Source organism: Globicephala melas, chromosome 10, assembly GCF_963455315.2.
Source record: "Globicephala melas chromosome 10, mGloMel1.2, whole genome shotgun sequence".
Taxonomy (NCBI): domain Eukaryota; kingdom Metazoa; phylum Chordata; class Mammalia; order Artiodactyla; family Delphinidae; genus Globicephala; species Globicephala melas.
In genome coordinates this window covers 6,872,871-6,891,056 of record NC_083323.1, presented here as the reverse complement: position 1 = coordinate 6,891,056, position 18,186 = coordinate 6,872,871, and the positions used below count along the sequence as shown (strand labels likewise).

At 40.6% G+C, this 18,186-nt stretch overlaps 1 protein-coding gene across 1 annotated transcript in view; it reads left to right on the top strand.

Moving 5' to 3' along the window:
• Positions 1-5,946, top strand: part of WBP2NL (WBP2 N-terminal like) — a 36,837-nt gene extending 30,891 nt beyond the window's left edge. Inside the window, exons 7-8 of the mRNA XM_060306621.1 lie at positions 4,669-4,738; positions 5,778-5,946. The gene's annotated coding sequence lies outside the window, so the exon portion shown is untranslated. The remainder of the gene's footprint in view (positions 1-4,668; positions 4,739-5,777) is intronic.
• Positions 5,947-18,186: the final 12,240 nt, after the last annotated feature.

Below are 18,186 nucleotides of genomic sequence, written 5' to 3'. Positions count from 1 at the left end.
TAAGTCAACTATACTCCAATATAAAATTTAAGAAAAGACCAAAAAACTCAAGTGTTGGGAAGAATGTGGGGAAAAGATCATTTTTTATACACTATTGGTGGGAGCATAACTTGGCATGCCTTTTTATTTACTTTTAATTAATTATTCATTTTTAAAAATTTTATTTATTTATACAGCAGCTTCTTATTAGTTATCTATTTTATACGTATTAGTGTATATATGTCAGTCCCAATCTCCCAATGGTATCCCTTTTTAGAAAGAAATTTGGCAGTACCTTTTTTTTTTTTTTTTGGATGCACCATGCAGCTTGTGGGATCTTACTTCCCTGACCAGGAATTGAACCCAGACCCTCATCAGTGAAAGCACCAAGTTCTAACCCCTGGACTGCCAGGGCATTCCCCAAGTACCTTTTAAAAGTTAAAATATTTCTAGTCTTTTTTTTTGTTTGTTTTTGTTTTTGTTTTTTTGCGGTACGCGGGCCTCTCACTGTTGTGGCCTCTCCCGTTGCGGAGCACATGCTCCGGACGCGTAGGCTCAGCGGCCATGGCTCACGGGCCCAGCCGCTCTGCGGCATGTGGGATCTTCCCGGAGTCCCCTGCATCAGCAGGCGGACTCTCAACCAGTGCACTACCAGGGAAGCCCAAAATATTTCTACTCTTGATTTAGCAGCTTCACTTCTCAATATCCATTCCTAGGAAATACTTGCACGTGTGCACAACAACGTGGGACGATTTCATTACATTCATTGTTTCTAACAGCACCAAATTAGAAATATCCTATATGTCCATTAATAGTAAATATTTAAACTATGGAACTTGCATGCTACATATGCAAAAATTTCTATACCTTATTGTTAAATGAGAAAAACAAGTTTTATGCTACAGTAATTTTTAATTCCATCAGACTGAATGCCCCCTTTTAGAAAAAATATTTTGTAATGTCTCCTTTACTTCATTGGAATGAAATTCGTAGACAATTGCACATGATTCTGCACTATTTCAACCAAAATCAACCCAAGGCCATAAATGTGATATAAAGAAGAATAGAAGAGTAGTTTGGGTGTAAAGTTTTAAGTATTTTAATATACATATAAATGCTCAGATTCCACCGTACTAGAAGACACAAAGAAGTAATCAAGTGCTCACTCACCATGTGTAGATTCACTTTAGTTGTAAAGTGATATATGTATGCCTATTGGTGACTTGAATATCATGGTGGCATTGCCATTGGCAATATTGTTTTCCAAAATGATAAACATTTCTTGACAAATTTCCAAATAAAACGAAGTTTAATTTTCCCTCGATTTCCACAGTGGTTGAATTCCTGAAAAGTTCTGTCTATATTAAAATCATTTGAGCTCTAGGCTCAAATGATTATAAGCATGTATTTCACCTACATCAATGGCCAGGGATTCATCTGAAAGTCATGAGCGGGTATAGGATGATTTTTTGTTGTGAGGAACTGCCCTATGCCTTTCAGAATGTCTAGCATCTTTAAGTACCACCAGTGGCCTCCAGTTATGATAACCAAAAATATCCCCACTTATTTCCTAATCGCTCCTTCAGGGGTAGTGCCATCCCTGCTGAGAACCACCATTCTAGAGTATTCTAGACTACTCAAAGGTTTTCAGCCTCTTAAGAGCTCACTGTTCTCTCACTCTGTCCAAGTGCCTAATTTCGTTGGCCTTTCATTACTTTCTTGCAGGTTTAATTTATTTGTTAAGCCACATGAAAGTGAGGCATTAAAAATTTAATTCTTTTTAGATATTGTATAGCAGAAGGGTTTCAGGGGCTCCAGTCCACAGTATTACTAGACACAGAAGACATTTAAACCAAAACATTTTTTCTATGCATATTATATGTAGTTGAGAACATGCTATATATATATAGTGTTTCAGCTATTTTACAAACAAGTTTATAGGTTTTTTAAAAAAATAACTTTATTGAGATATAATTGATATATTAAAAACATATATATTTGATGAATTTTATAGGTTTTTTTTTGGCCACACTAGGGATGGAACCCAGGCCCTCAGCAGTGAAAGCACCGAGTTCTAACCACTGGACCACCAGGGAATTCCCTTAAAAAGTTCTTCATAAATATCATTAGTGGCTACATAATATTCTGACATGGTTACACCATTACATATTTTCTTGATCCCTATTTAAGATATTTGATTTGTTTGCAGGTTTTTGCTATTACTAACAGCATTGTTAACTTCTCTGTTATGTAGAGCTTTAAAAATTTGAGGGGGGTGTCATTTCCTTAAAACAGATTAGAGTTATTGATTGACTCTCATTGTAATAATTAGGAAACCAGATCTTCTATATTCCCAAGGACAGCCTTTCCCAAGGAAGTCAGGGGGGTGTTATTTAAGGGTGTTATGTGAAAAAAGGGGTTATTGAGTCATATATATTTGAAAAAGCTAGGTAAACTGATTTCTTCATGACTTCATGACTTCTCAGCACCTGTAATGAACATCATAAATTTCCAAGAGGGAGAGATTTTCAATTATACACCTTTTTTCAAAATTATTTGACCTTAGACTATTTAATTCACTAAACACTTTGGAAAAACTATGGTTCAGTGGAACAAAGTTTGGGAAACACTTTCTGGGATATTAGAATTAAAATGGACTTCAAAGCTTTTTCCAACAACGAGGCAAGTCAAAGATCATTCTTCCTCCCATTCCAAGAAAAAGAGTTTCATGTCCAGTTTACAGAGAACAGGAGATCTTCTTAAAGAAGCTATATGATAATATAGAGAGCAGCTAGCTGCTGCTCCCTCTTAGTTACTGGCATTGAGTCATGCATGGGTCTACGAAACTGCAGTGTCAGTAGCACACGGGACTGCCTGTATGCCCAGTCCTGGCACATTATGCTCGTTAGTATTCAAGGCTCTGCAAGGTCTGGCCCTTCCAGTGACCTCTCCAGCCAAGTGACCCAGTTGAGCATGACCTTTTGCCTCTGCACCTTCCTCTCCACGTGTTCTACTCATCTTTCAAAACAGCCCAGAAGTCCTTTCTTCTAAGAAGCTTTTTCTGAACTCCCTTTCTAGGATAATTGCCCTTCTACTGAGCTTGTATGGTACCCTTGGAGTGTTTCTGGTGAAATACTGTGCCAGTCCTATTGGGATTGTCTGTGTGCTCATCTCCTCCACAACCCGTGAGCTCCTTGAGAGCAGAGCCTGTATCTCATTGCAGGGGCGCCTAGCAGAAGGCACCGCATAGAGTGGGTGTCTAGTAAACATTTGTAGAGTGAATAAATTGTGTTTATTCACTCTACAGCACGAGTAAATTGTGTTTCTTGATTTATGATATACACATACATATACACATACAACACATTCATACACCCCTGAGTTCTGGCCACCAACTAAAGATTATAATTTGCAGAATTGGTTTTGTTTGGCAGACAGAAAGGATTAGAAATTAAAATTTCAGACTTTATAACAAATATTGGTGAGGATGTGGAGAAAAGGGAACCCTTGTACACTGTTGATGGGAATGCAAATTGGTGCAGCCACTGTGGAAAACAGTATGGAGTGTCCTCACAAAACTAAAATTAGAACTACCATATGATCCAGCAATTCCACTCCTGGGTATATAGCCAAAGAAAATGAAAACACTAATTTGAAAAGATATATACACTCCAGTGTTCATAGCAGCATTATTTGCAATAGCCACGATATGGAAGCAACCTAGGTGTCCATCAACAGATGCATGAATAAAGAAGATGTGGTGTGTGTACACACACACACACACACGCACGCACACGCACACAAAATGGAATACTACTCAGGCATTAAGAAAAAGAATGAAATTTTGCCATTTGCAACACCATGCATGGACCTGGAGGGCATTATGCTAAGTGAAATAAGTCAGACAGAGAAAGACAAATACTGTGTGATGTCACTTACATGTGGAATCTAAAAGATAAAACAAACTAGTGAATATAACAGAAAAAGAAACAGACTCACAGATACAGAGAACAAACTAGTGGTTACCAGTGGGGAGAGGGCAGGGAGGAGGGGCAGGATAGGGGTAGGGTTCAAACTACTACATATAAAATAAATAAGCTACAAGGGTATATTGTACAGTACAGGGAATATAGCCAATATTTTATCATAACTATAAATGGAGTATAATCTTTAAAAATTGTGAATCACTATGTTGTACCCCTGAAACTTATATAATATTATAAATCAACTTTACCCCAATAAAAATAAATAAATAGATTGACATAAAAATTTTTTTTTTTGGATTTTGGAGAAAGCTGTCTCTTCTCTGGCCGATTGAGTTGAACAGCCCTGAAGGCATGGTTATATTTCACCTCTTCCTACCTCACAGCCACAGTTTGTATGGTTCTTACTGGCCAAAGCCACCACGGGCAAGGGGGTCCCATAGAATTCGTCTGGTGTTTAAAGGCCTTTGAAAATGACCTAATGACTATTACTATAGCTAGGTGCCAGGCAAGTGCTAAAGCACTTCAGAGGCGTATCTCACCATAGCAATCCAGTGAGGATGAAAATCTATTAATATCTTCATGTTACAGCTAAGCACACTGAAGCTTGGCAACCTTAGGAAATGAAAGAATCCACAGCTGTTGAGGTGGAGGCAGGACATGGACCCTCACCTCTGCTCCTGAGCATCCTCTCTTCATCCCACAGGTGCCAAGCGTAGGAGGCGTTCCCTGTGCACGTAGCGGCCTGATCCTCTCCACACACCCGTGAGGTCCTGGTGAGCTCTGAGTCTCTTTTCCTGCTGCAGGCTTGATCCCTGGTGATCAGAGGGCTTAGAAAATCAACTGTGTCAAACGTGGTTTAGCAGGTCAGAGGAGGGCTCAGATTTCTCACAGGACCAGTAGATTGGTTCCAGATCTTCTGCTGCCATGTAATTGGGGTGCAGGGCTTGCTGAGAGCCTGAGGTCAGCTGCCCTTGAGTCAGCTCAACTGGCACCGGAAAGAGAGAATCTTGAGATCTTTGGGTTTTTCATGGCCTTATGCCCTCATCTCCCATCACAGCCCCAGACCTAAAGGTCTTAATTGCCTTAGCGATGGCTCCGAGTAAAGGGTACTTATAACAGATGGGAAGGTGAAGAGTTTGAGAGGGGCAGTAATTAGGTCAATTGACCAGCCCGTTTATTAACTATCTATTCGTGCCCAGCACCCTGCCAGGCACTTCACATGCATAATCCAGTGAGGTGGGTGCTTGGACTCCAATCTCATAGATGAAGAAACTGGGCCCGAGGGAGGAGCAAATTGTCAAAGGCGCACAGCTGGCTGGAAAGCGACAGGGCAAGATCCAAACCTAGGTTTCCCTTTTCATTCAGACACTCATTTGTTGAGTGCCTTTTGTGTGCCATTTCTATGCACTTTATCAGTCAACAAAACAAAAATTCCTGCTCTTATGGAGCTTACATTCTACTAATACGAAGACACAGTCAATATATTTTTAATATATATATATATATATATATAAAAAATGTTATGATATAACTAGGCGTATCATATTCATACTGCTGGAAAAGCAAAGACAGAAGTTATTAAGAGCTATGAAAAAATATAGAGCAAAGTAAGGGAGATTGGGAAAACTGGAAGATTGGCAGAGGGAGCAGATTGTAATACAGCCTTGTTGAGAAGGTAATATTTGAGGAACGATTTGAAGGGTAAAGGAGATGAGGGAGTAGCCACGCGGATATCTGGGGAAGAGCGCTCTAGGCAGAGGGAACAGCTAGTGTCAGGCAGCTTAATTCCCAGGTTTCTTCCCTTATACCCAGTGCCTCAAAACACAGATGAATGCGAGAAGACTCCTGTTCTCAAGGAAGGAAAATGCTTGAAAACAGACCGCAAGCCAACCAGAGTGAGAGAGATCCGAACCAGCAAGTAAAACAGTTTGGGGATGGAGACTGATTTCTGCTCCCTTTCCAGACTGATTCCTAAAAAGGTTGTCGTTAGAAAGCAGGCCTCCTTCCTGTCTATGTCCTGAGGATAAAAGAGAAGTCAGTGTAAACGAAGAAGCTAGAGTCACCCTGGTTTTCACCCCTGATTAAAGCCTGCTTGCTGTTGCATACCGCTCCTTGGCCTTGGGTCTCTCTGTTTCTGAGGGCATCTGTGATATGCATTTCCTGGCGCTGTTCCCTTGGGGCCTCCCAGTAGGGCAGCTTGGATGCACCCAGGCTCTCAGCTTCAGGCTGGGTGCTGCACTTGTCCTGCTTCAACTGTTCATTGTCTGGTTCCAAGAGAGATGGATCTTCTCAGCTGAAGTCTCTGAATCCCCTTGATGGAGCACTTGCCTAAGTCAGGGAAGCCCATTCTCTGACTCTCCATGGAGAGGAGGGCCAGAATAAATTGATGTGAGAGCTTGTGGGACGACCACTTGTTTGTCGTACTGCCCAATATTGTGCCCTGGGCTTCCTAAGGATCAGTTCAGGTTAAGTACTTACTGAGGCTGCTCTGAGCCAGTCCTGTGCTCTGAGGAATCTGATATGCCCTGATCTCGAGGAGTAAACAGACTACCCCAGAGATAGACAATTTCATTACATTTTCCAAGTGTCCACCTTGTCTTGGACTCCACCCATCCCTAAAATATAAGATGGAAGCAGATAAGTACCACACCCTCTGTGTGGTCCCTGCAGGGAAGTTGTCTAGACCTCCTCCTGTTGGCTTGCTCTGCTGGTCTTATCTTCTCTGGTCATCAGACCTCTGATATGGCCTTGGCATACCTCAATATGGGCAAAAATAAATAGATATAAATAAATAAATAAAGCTGGAAAGGAACTTCCCTGGCGATCTAGTGGTTAAGACTCTGAGCTTCCATGCTTCCATTGCAGGGGGCATGGGTTCTATTCCTGGTCGGGGAACTAAGATCCCGCATGCCTCGAGGCACTGCCATAAATAAGTAAATAAAGGAACTAATTTAGAAATATTTCTCCTCAGGCTTGGGTTTTTCCCTTGGACCCAATTATGGCATTAGACTTCTGGCTTTTACCTGATGACCAATGAGAGAGACACTCCTAATTCCTTACATAAGTGCAGTGATAGAGGTCAGCACAGGGTTCAGAGGAGCGGTTCTGGCCAGCCCAAGTTGGTTCTGTAGGCTTCCTGGAGAAGGGGCTGTCTGCGTTGTTTTGATGCCCCAACCAGGAAGGCCTTTGGTCTGGGCATGTGGTCCAGCTTAGTAAGGAGACCGGTTGTCCCCTTGTGCCTGCACATCCTTCTGCTCCCTTCACAGACTGATTCCTAAAAAGGAGAAGAGCAGGTAAGGGGCTTGGAAGTCAACATTCCCATCCTCACAACAAGAAAAAAAAAGCTGAATAAATTGAAAATCAGTTACTCTTCTTAGATCCATCAGAGAATTGAAGGCCTCAGGGCAAACTGCTGTCTGCAAAACTGGGGAGACAGGTGGGTACAGAGAACCACGATTCACCTAAAACAAAACTCAAGAAAGGAAACCCCACCCATGGAGCCAGCATCAGGGTAGGAAAACTTAAACTGCAGTTGATGAATTGCTGGAGGCAATTCAAGCTTGTAGGCAAGCTTGAGAGTTAAAAATTTCAGGGGTCCAGTCCTTGGGAGGAGTCCAACATTTCTGTGAGTTCTACCTCTAGGAGCCCTACCAGCTCCCCACAGTAAAGAGTGGAGAAAAGAAAAACCCTTTGTACTTCCAGCAGGGGTAATGGAATAGTAGCTATTTTGAAATTACACCCAAAGCCTTTTATTCCCTTAACATGGCCTATTCTCAAGAGAAATCATTTAACCAGGGTCTAATTGACTGGGGTTTTACCAGAGCCTAACTGACCCAGGGAGGGAGAATACCCAACTCCAGTCCACTGTAACCTTTCATGCAGAGGAAGGGAAATGTCCAAGTCCAGCCCTAATTAGTCTTTCTGCCTCCACTAAGGGGGGTGGAATCCAACAACTGGGATACACTTGTGAAGGTCAAAGCCCAGGGGCAGAAGTCACTAAAAGTTTGACACCTAATCATAGGACTATAGAATTCTTCCTTTCCCCTAGCACTGTACCACCACATCCACAGGGCCCCTGCCTAACAACAGGGGATTACAACTGAAAGAACTGCACATCACAGACCTTATTTAAGCAGTCTCTAGGGAAACACAAAGACAACAGAGGAGACAAAAACGTGGACACCAGAGGAAATTTTAGTCTCTCACACTTGCAGATACAGCAAATAATAAACACAGCCTAATTGCAAGCCAGATAAACATAAGGCCTTACACTACAGGCCTATTTAACTCAGTTCCTTTTACATAGTATATCATGTCTGGCTTTTAGCATAAAACTACAAGGCATACTAGAAGACAAAAAACACAGCTTGGACAGGGCGAGAATCAGAACGAGACTCAGACATAGCAAAAATGTTGGGATTATCAGACTGGGAATTTAAAACAACTGATTATTAAGAGCTCTAATCGAAAAAGTGGACAGCATGCAAGAAAAGATGGATAATGTAAGCAGAGAGATGGAAACTCTAAGAAACAATCAAAAGTTACCAATGCTCCTTGAAAGACACAATCTACCAAAACTCACACAAAGAAAAATAGATAATCTGAATAAGCCTATCTCTATTAAATAAGTTGAATTCAAAACTAATAACCTTCCAAAAAAGAAAGCACTAGGCCCAGATGGGTTAACTGGTACAAAACATTTAGGGAAGAAATGATACCAGTTCTGTACAACATCTTCCAGAAAATAGAAGCAGAGGGAATACTTCCTAAATCATTCTAGGCAACCAGCATTATCCTCATACCAAAACCAGATAAGAAAAGAAAGAAAACTGCAAATCAACATCTCTCATGAACAAAAAGGCAAAATCCTCAAAAAGCTAGTAAATTGAATTCAACAATATATAAAAAGAGTTATACACCATGACTAAGTGGAATTTATTCCAGGTATGCAAGACTGGTTTAACATTCAAAAATCAATTAATATAATGCATTGTATCAACAGGCTAAAGAAAAATCATATGATCATATCAACATGCAGAAAAACATTTGACAAAATCCAACACACATTCATGATAAAAACTGTCAGTAAACTAGGAATAGAGAGAATTTCCTCAATTTGATAAAGAGCATGTACCAAAAAAACTCTATAGCTAACATTAAACTCAATGGTGAGCAACTAGATGCTTTCCTCCTAAGATCAGGAATAAGGAAAAGACATCCCCTCTTACAACTCCTATTCAATGCTGTGCTGGAAGTCCTAGCTAATGCAATAAGACCAAAAAAAAAAAAAAATCAGTTTTACTTTTTTCCAAGTCTGTATACATTTTATTTCCTTTTTTATCATGATTTTTATGATTATCTAGGTAGAAAATCCCAAAGAATCGACAAAAAACAAAAAACCTCTGAAACTAATAAGGAATTATAGCAAGGTGGCAGAATACAAGGTTAATATACAAAGTCAGTTGTTTACCAGCAATGAACAATTGGAATTTGAAACTAAAACACAATACTATTTACCAAAATAAAATTAAAATAAAATAAAAAGAAATACTTAGGTATAAATGCAACAAAATATGTACAAGGTCTATGTGGGGTAAACCTATGAAACTCTGATGAAAGAAATTCTAAATAAATGGGATAGCAAGAATTCTAAATAAATGGGTTAGCAAGAATTCCATGTACAGGGATAGCAAGAATCAATATTGTCAAGATGTCAGTTCTTCCCAATTTGGTCTATTCAGTGTAATCCTAATCAAAATTCTAGCAAGTTATTTTGTGGATATCAACAAACTGATCCTACATTTTATATGGGGAAGCAAAAGACCAATAATAGCCAACACAATACTGAAGAACAACAACAAAGTTGGAAGACTGTCCCTATCCAACCTCAAGACTTTATATAAAGATAGAGTAATCAAGACAGTGTGGTGTTGGTGAAAGAATAGACAAATAGAGCAGTGAAACAGAATAGAGAGCCCAGAAACAGACCACACAAATGTAATCAACTGATCTTTGAAAAAGAAAGACAATTCAGTGGAGAAAGAATAGTCTTTTCAATGAATGGCACTGGAACAACTGGACATGGACATGCAAACAAAAAAATCTAGACACAGATATTTTACAAAATTAACTCAATAAGCATCAGAGACCTAATGTAAATGCTAAGCTATAAAAATCCTAGAAGATAACATAGGAGAAAAACTAATCACCTTGGCTTTTTGATGAGTTTTTAGAAACAACACCAAAAAGCACTATCCATGAAAGAAAAAATTGATAAGCTGGACTTCATTAAAATTAAAAAGTCTGCTCTGTGACGGACACTGTTAAGAAAATGAAAAGACAAGCCACAGACTTGGAGAAAATATTTGCAAAAGACACATATGGTAAAGGACTAGTATCGAAAATATACAAAGAACTCCCACAAGTGAACAATAAGAAGAAAAACGACCCAGTTAAAAATGGGCAAAAGATCTGAACAGACACCTCACCAAAGAAGATATACAGATGGCAAATAAGCATATAAAAAGATGCTCTGCATCATATGTCATTAGGGAATTGCAAATTAAAACAATGAGCTACCACTACACACCTATTAGAATGGCTAAAATTCAAAACACTGTCCACACCAAATTCTAGCAAGGTTGTGAAGCAACAGGAAGTCTCATTCACTTGCCGGTGGAAATATAAAATGGTACAGCCACTTGGAATATAGTTTGGTAGTTTCTTATAAAACTAAACATACTCGGGACTTCCCTGGAGGTCCAGTTGTTAAGACCCCGCACTTCCACTGCAGGGGGTGGGGATTTGATCCCTGGTCGGAAAAATAAGATCCCAAAGGCTGCACGGCTTGGCCAAACAAACAAACAAAAAACTAAACATACTCTTACCACATGGTCCAGCAATTGAGCTCCTTGGTATTTATCCAAATGAGTTGAAAATCTATGTCCTCACAAAACTCTGCACGTGAATGTTTATAGCAGCTTTATTCATAATTGCCAAGATATGGAGGCAACCAGATATTGTTCTTCAATAGCTGCGTGGATAAACAGTGGTACATCCATACAATGGAATATTTTCAGCGATAAAAAGAAATGAGTTATCAGGTCATGAAAGTATACCTTAAATGCAAATTGCCAAGTGAGAGAAGCCAATCTGAAAAGGCTACATACTGTATAATTCCAACCCTCTGATGTTCTGGAAAAGGAAAAACTATGAAGACTGAAAAAATTGGTGGTTTCAGGGGTTGAGGTGGGGGTAGGGAGGGATGAGTAAGTGGAGCACAGAGGATTTTAGGGCAGTGAAACGTGTGCTGGACTGTAATGGTGGACACAAGTCACACATTGGTCAAAACCTATAGAATATACAACACAAAGAGTGAACCCTAATGTAAATTATGGACTTTATTTTTTATTTATTTATTTTTAAATTTGGCCGCACCACGTGGCTTTCGAGATCTTAGTTCCCCCACCAGGGATGGAACTTGGGCCCGGGCAGTGAAAGCGCAGAGTCCTAACACTGGGCCACCAGGGAATTCCCTTACGGACTTTAGCTAATTATAAATATCAATATTGTCATCAGTGACAACAAATGTACTACACTAATGCAAGATGATAACAGTGGAGACACTGAAGGAGGCCTGGGGGGAAGAAAGGGGGTATAGAAATTCCACATTCTTCTCAATTTTTCAGTAAACCTAAAACTGTTCTTTTAAAAAAGGGGGTTGGGGGGAGACAGGAGGACTGGGAAGCGCATTAAGCGGGAGAGCCTGTTACTTCCCATGCTTCCTATAGAGGGCTTCTGGGCTTAGTGGCAAAAACCACAATGCGGAAAAGTCTGGGCCTGAATAATTCCTTATTCAGGTGCCATTCTAAGTGCTTTACATATACTATCTCATTTAATCCTCTAGCAACAATCCTATGCAGTAGGAACTATTAACGTCCGCACTTTACAGGGGAGGAAGTAGAAGCACAGAGATATTTAGTAACTTGTTCAAAACTGCTGCAAGTTAAGCCAAGATTTAAATCTAGATATTAGAACACGTAACTAAATCACCACAGGCAACTTTTTTCTCATTCTATAAACTGGGCAGTCTATTTTAATGAGGGAAATCACCCCAATTTATTATACTTGCACATCCTGAGTCAGTACAAATACCTCTGTTCCAACCTGGGGAGGTATGGGGTCTCTTTCAGCTGAGAGGTCAGTCTTTGTAGGACCCCCTCCCACAAACACCCTATCCAGGGACTGTCTGGGGGAATAGTTTCTGAAAACTGGTTGAGTTTCTTTAAATAGGAATCCAGGGGAGTCTAGAGTGTTAGACTGTTTTTATCAGGGGAGTCTAGAAATGTTAGACTGTTGCAGGAGACAGTGTTGTGGAATAGGTACTTTTCAACCAGCTCCTAACACTTCCGTCTTTATTTACCACCAATGTCTTTGGCTGTGCACATCGCCTCAGTGGTCCCCTTCCCACTGACGCTCAGTCATGGGGGTCTGGCCAGTCCCTCTTCTTCATCTTCACTATAATCACCCCCTGTCCCTGTCTCCCTCTCTCTCATCTGGACCCTTGCACAGCTGATTCCAGGCTCCCTATGTACCTGTCAGGGTCCAGCCAGGAGACAGAAACCACATCATTTATTTGAACAGAGAGATAGTTGTGCAACCATAAGCACTATCTAACTTCAGAACATTTTCATCACCCACCCCCGCAAAAAACCCATACTCACTAACAGTCACTACCCATTCCCTCTTTTTTTTTCTTAAAGCTTTTTAAAAAATATTTTATTTTATTTTATTTATTTTTGGCTGTGTTGGGTCTTTGTTGCTGCGCATGGGCTTTCTCTATGCAGTGAGCAGGGGCTACTCTTCGTTGTGGTGCGCGGGCTTCTCATTGCAGTGGCTTCTCTTGTTGCAGAGCACGGGCCCTAGGCGCACAGGCTTCAGTAGTTGTAGCTCGTGGGCTCTAGAGCACAGGTGGCGCACAGGCTTAGTTGTTCCGAGGCACGTGGGATCTTCCCGGACCAGGGCTCAAACCCGCGTCCCCTGCATTGGCAGGCGGATTCTTTACCACTGCACCACCAGGGAAGCCCCCCATTCCCTCTTGTCAACCACTTATCTACTTCCTGTGTCTATGGATTTGCCAATTCTAGACATTTCATATAAATGGAATCATACAATAAGCTCTTTTGTGTCTGGCTTTCTTCCCTTTGCGTAACATTTTCAAGGTCCATCCATGTTGTAGCACATACAGTATGGATATACCGTATAGGTGGTATGGCACACGGGCTTCTCTCTAGTTGTGGTGTGTGGGTTTTCTCTCTCTAGTTGTGGCACGGGCTCCAGAGCGGTGGGCTCTGTAGTTTGCAGCATGCGGGCTCCTTCGTTGAGGCACATGAGCTCAGTAGTGTGGCGCCCAGGGTTAGTTGCCCCACAGCATGTGGGATCTTAGTTCCCCAGCCAGGGATTTAACCCGCATCTCCTGCATTTGAAGGAGGATTCTTTACCACTGGACTAACAGGGAAGTCCCTCCATCCCTTCATTTTGAGCCTATATGTGTTCTTAAAGCTGAAGTGAGTCTCTTGTAGGCAGTATACAGTTGGCTCTTGTTTTTTTATCCAACTAGCTTTTGATTAGAGAATTTAATCCATTTACATCAAGAGTAATTATTGAGAGAGTTCCCTGGCAGTCCAGTGGTTAAGACTCCATGCTTCGGGCTTTCCTGGTAGCACAGTGGTTAAGAATCCGCCTGCCAAGGCAGGGGACACAGGTTCGAGCCCTGGTCTGGGAAGATCCCACATGCCACGGAGCAACTAAGCCCACGTGCCACAACTACTGAAGGCTGCGTGCCTAGAGCCCATGCTCCGCAACAAGAGAAGCCACCGCAATGAGAAGCCTGCACACCGCAACGAAGAGTAGCCCCTGCTTGCTGCAACCAGACAAAAGCCCGTGTGCAGCAACAAAGACCCAACACAACCAAAAACAAATAAATAAAATAAAATAAATTTATTTTAAAAAAAAAAGACTCCATGCTTCCTTTGCAGGGGGAGTAGGTTTGATCCCTGGTTGGGGAACTAAGATCCCGCATGCTGCATGGCTTGGCCAAAAAAAAAAAACAAGAGTAATTATTGATAGGTAAGGACTTACTAATGCCATCTTTTTGTTTTCTGGTGGTTTTATAGTTCCCTCGTTCCTTTCTCCCTCTCTTGCTGCCTTCCTTTGCGAATTGATGATTTTCTTTAGTGGTATGCGCTGTTTCTCTCCTCTTTATCTTTCGTGTATCACTGTAGGTTTTTGCTTTGTGGTTACCATGAGGTTTACATAAAGACCTTCTAGATACAACAGTTTATTTAATGCTGATAACAACTTCACTCTATTGCATACAAAAACTCTACCTTTTTACTCTCTCTCCCTTTATGTTTTTAATGTCACAGTTCACCTCTTTTTATATTGTGAATTCATTAACAAATTATTGTAGCTATAATTATTTTTTAATACTTTTGTTCTTTAGCTTTTATACTAGAGTTAAGTGGTTAACACACCACCATACAGTAAGTCCCCTACATATGAACAAGTTCTGTTCCAGAGCACGTTCATAAGTCCAATTTGTTCATAAGTCCAACAAAGTTAGCCTAGGTACCCAACCAACACAATCGGCTATATAGTACTGTACAGTAATAGGTTTATAATACTTTTCACACAAGTAATACATAAAAAGCAAACAAACACAAAAAAATAAACAGTTTTAATCTTACAGTACGGTACTTTGAAAAGTACAGTAGTACAGTACAACAGCTGGCATACAGGGGCTGGCATCGAGTGAACAGGCAAGAAGAGTTACTGACTGGAGGAGGGAGAGGAGGTGGGAGACGGTAGAGCTGAAGGATCGTCAGCCATAGGAGACGGAGGGCAAGCTGCCATTTCACTCACACCTGAAGTTGATGGCTCAGGTTCTGGTTCCTTGCTGGATTCAATTCTGTCTGCCCTCCTGAAAAGACAATCCAGTTATGCCTGGGTAGTAGCTCTTTTTTTTTCTCATCATAGATGACATGGTAGCACTGAATTGCATTCTGAACAGTTGCTGCAACCTTCGTGTACTGTTCTACATTCGGGTCCTGTGCCTCAAAAACTAACAGTGCCTCCTCAAATAAAGAAAATCCCCTTGCTATTTCCTGCATCGTGAATCTCTTCGGTTCTTCAGTTACTTCTTCCTCTTGTCGCTCCACTCTCTCAATTATTTTCATTTTTGTCTCCATCGTTATCGCTCGGTGCTTCTTAGCAGTACCAGCTACATCACCACTGCATTTATGCTTGCTTCCAGACATCCTGGGCTTGAAATAATGATACTGTACCACTGTACTCTATACAGTACTGTACAGTAAAGTACACAAAAGCACAACCACTTATAGAGGATGCATGCATGTGACAATGTACGCCAGACACATGAACTAACTTGCATGACTGGACATGGGAACGCACGTTCGCATCTTTGAAAGTTCACAACTTGAAGTTTCACATATAGGGGACTTACTGTATTACAGTATCAGAGTATTCTGGATTTGACTATATACTTACCTTTACCAGTGTGTTATGTATTTTCCTATGTTTTCATGTCACCAATTAGCATACTTTCATTTCGGCTTGAAGAGCTCCTTTCAGCATTTCTTGTAAGGCACATCTAGTGGTAATGAACTCCCTCAGCTTCTGTCTGGGGTGATCTTTATCTCTTCTTCATTTTTGAAGGACAGCTTTGCCAGATAAAGTATTCTTCGTTGGCAGTTTTATTCTTTTAGCACTTTTTTTTTTTTTTTGGTATGCGGGCCTCTCACTGCCGCAGCCTCTTCCGTTGCGGAGCACAGGCTCCGGACACGCAGGCTCAGCGGCCATGGCTCACGGGCCCAGCCGCTCCGCGGCATGTGGAATCCTCCCGGACCGGGGCACGAACCCGTGTCCCCTGCATCGGCAGGCGGACTCCCAACCACCGCGCCACCAGGGAAGCCCCTTTTAGCACTTTTAATATATCATTCCATTCTCTCCTGCCCTATAAGCTTTCTGTGGACAAATCCACTGATATCCTTATGGGGATTCCCTGGTAAGTTACAAGCTTCTTTTCTCTTGCTGCCTCTAAGAGTCTTTCTTTGTCTTTGATTTTTGACACTTTTTATCATAATGTATCTTGGAGAAGATCTCTTGAAGTTGGGTTTGCTTAGTGACTTACAAGCTTCATGAACTTGGATACCGATATCTCTCCCCAGATTTGGGAATTCTCAGCCGTTATTTCTGCCTTCTCCCTCTGTTCTCCTTCTGGGACTCCAGTAATTTGCAGGTTGCTTCTTTTGATGGTATCCTATAGATCATATAGGCTTTCTTAATTCTTTTTCTTTGAATTTTATTTTTTTTATATAGCAGGTTCTTATTAGTTATCGTATATATATATATTAGTGTATATATGTCAATCCCAATCTCCCAGTTCATCCCACCACCACCTCCCCCGCCACCAGCTTTCCCCCCTTGGTGTCCATACATTTGTTCTCTATGTCTGTATCTCTATTTCTGTCTTGCAAACTGGTTCATCTGTACCATTTTTCTAGATTCCACATATATGTGTTAATATACGATATTTGTTTTTCTCTTTCTGACTTACTTCACTCTATGACAGTCTCTAGGTCCATCCATGTCTCTACAAATGACCCAATTTCGTTCCTTTTTATGGCTGAGTAATATTCCATTGTATATATGTACCACATCTTCTTTATCCATTCATCTGTCGGTGGGCATTTAGGTTGCTTCCATGACCTGGCTATTGTAAATAGTGCTGCAATGAACATTGGGGTGCATGTGTCTTTCTGAATTATGGTTTTCTCTGGGTATATGCCCAGTAGTTGGAATTGCTGGGTCATATGGTAATTCTATTTTTAGTTAAGGAACCTCCATACTCTTCTCCACAGTGGCTGTATCAATTTACATTCCCACCAGCAGTGCAAGAGGTTTCCCTTTTCTCCACACCCTCTCCAGCATTTGTTGTTTGTAGATTTTCTGATGATGCCCATTCTAAGTGGTGTGAGGTGATACCTCATTGTAGTTCTGATTTGCATTTCTCTAATAATTAGTGATGTTGAACAGCTTTTCATGTACCTCTTGGCCATCTGTATATCTTCTTTGGAGAAATGTCTATTTAGGTTTTCTGCCCATTTTTGGATTGGGTTGTTTGTTTTTTTAATATTGAGCTGCATGAGCTGTTTATATATTTTGGAGATTAATCCTTTGTCTGTTGATTCATTTGCAAATATTTTCTCCCATTCTGAGGGTTGTCTTTTCATCTTGTTTATAGTTTCCTTTGCTTTGCAAAAGCTTTTAAGTTTCATTAGGTCCCATTTGTTTATTTTTGTTTTAATTTTCATTACTTTAGGAGGTGAGTCAAAAAAGATGTTGCTGTGATTTATGTCATGGAGTGTTCTGCCAATGTTTTCCTCTAAGAGTTTTACAGTGTCCAGTCTTACATTTAGGTCTTTAATCCATTTTTAGTTTATTTTTGTGCATAATGTTAGGTAGTGTTCTAATTTCATTCTTTTACATGTAGCTGTCCAGTTTTCTCATCACCACTTATTGAAGAGACTGTCTTTTCTCCATTGTATATCCTTGCCTCCTTTGTCATAGATTAGTTGACCATAGGTGCATGGATTTATCTCTGGGCTTTCTATCCTGTTCCATTGATTTGTATTTCTGTTTTTGTGCCAGTACCATATTGTCTTGATTACTGTAGTCTTAATTCTTATTTATTCTTTTTCCTTTGTTACCCTCTAACTGGGTAATTTAAAAGTTCCTGTTTTGGAATTCACAGATTATTTTCCCCTGGTTGCTCCATTCTGCTGGTCATTGATGCTCTCTATTGCATTTTTCATTTCATTCATTGTATTCTTCAGCTCCAAAATTTCTGTGTGGTTCTTTTTTTTAAATGATTTATCTCTTTGTTAAACTTCTCATTTTATTCATGTAAAATTTTCCTGATTTTGTTGAATTGCCTTTCTGTGTTTTCTTGTAGCTCGTTGAGCTTCCTTAAAACAGCTATTTTGAATTCTTTATCAGGTAAACTGCAGATCTCCATGTCTTTGAGGTCAGTTACTAGAAGATTATTGTTATCCTTTGGTAGTGTCATGTTTCCTTGGTTTTTCACGTTCCTTGGAGTCTCACATTTTTGTCTTCACACTTGCAGTAGCGGGCACCTTCT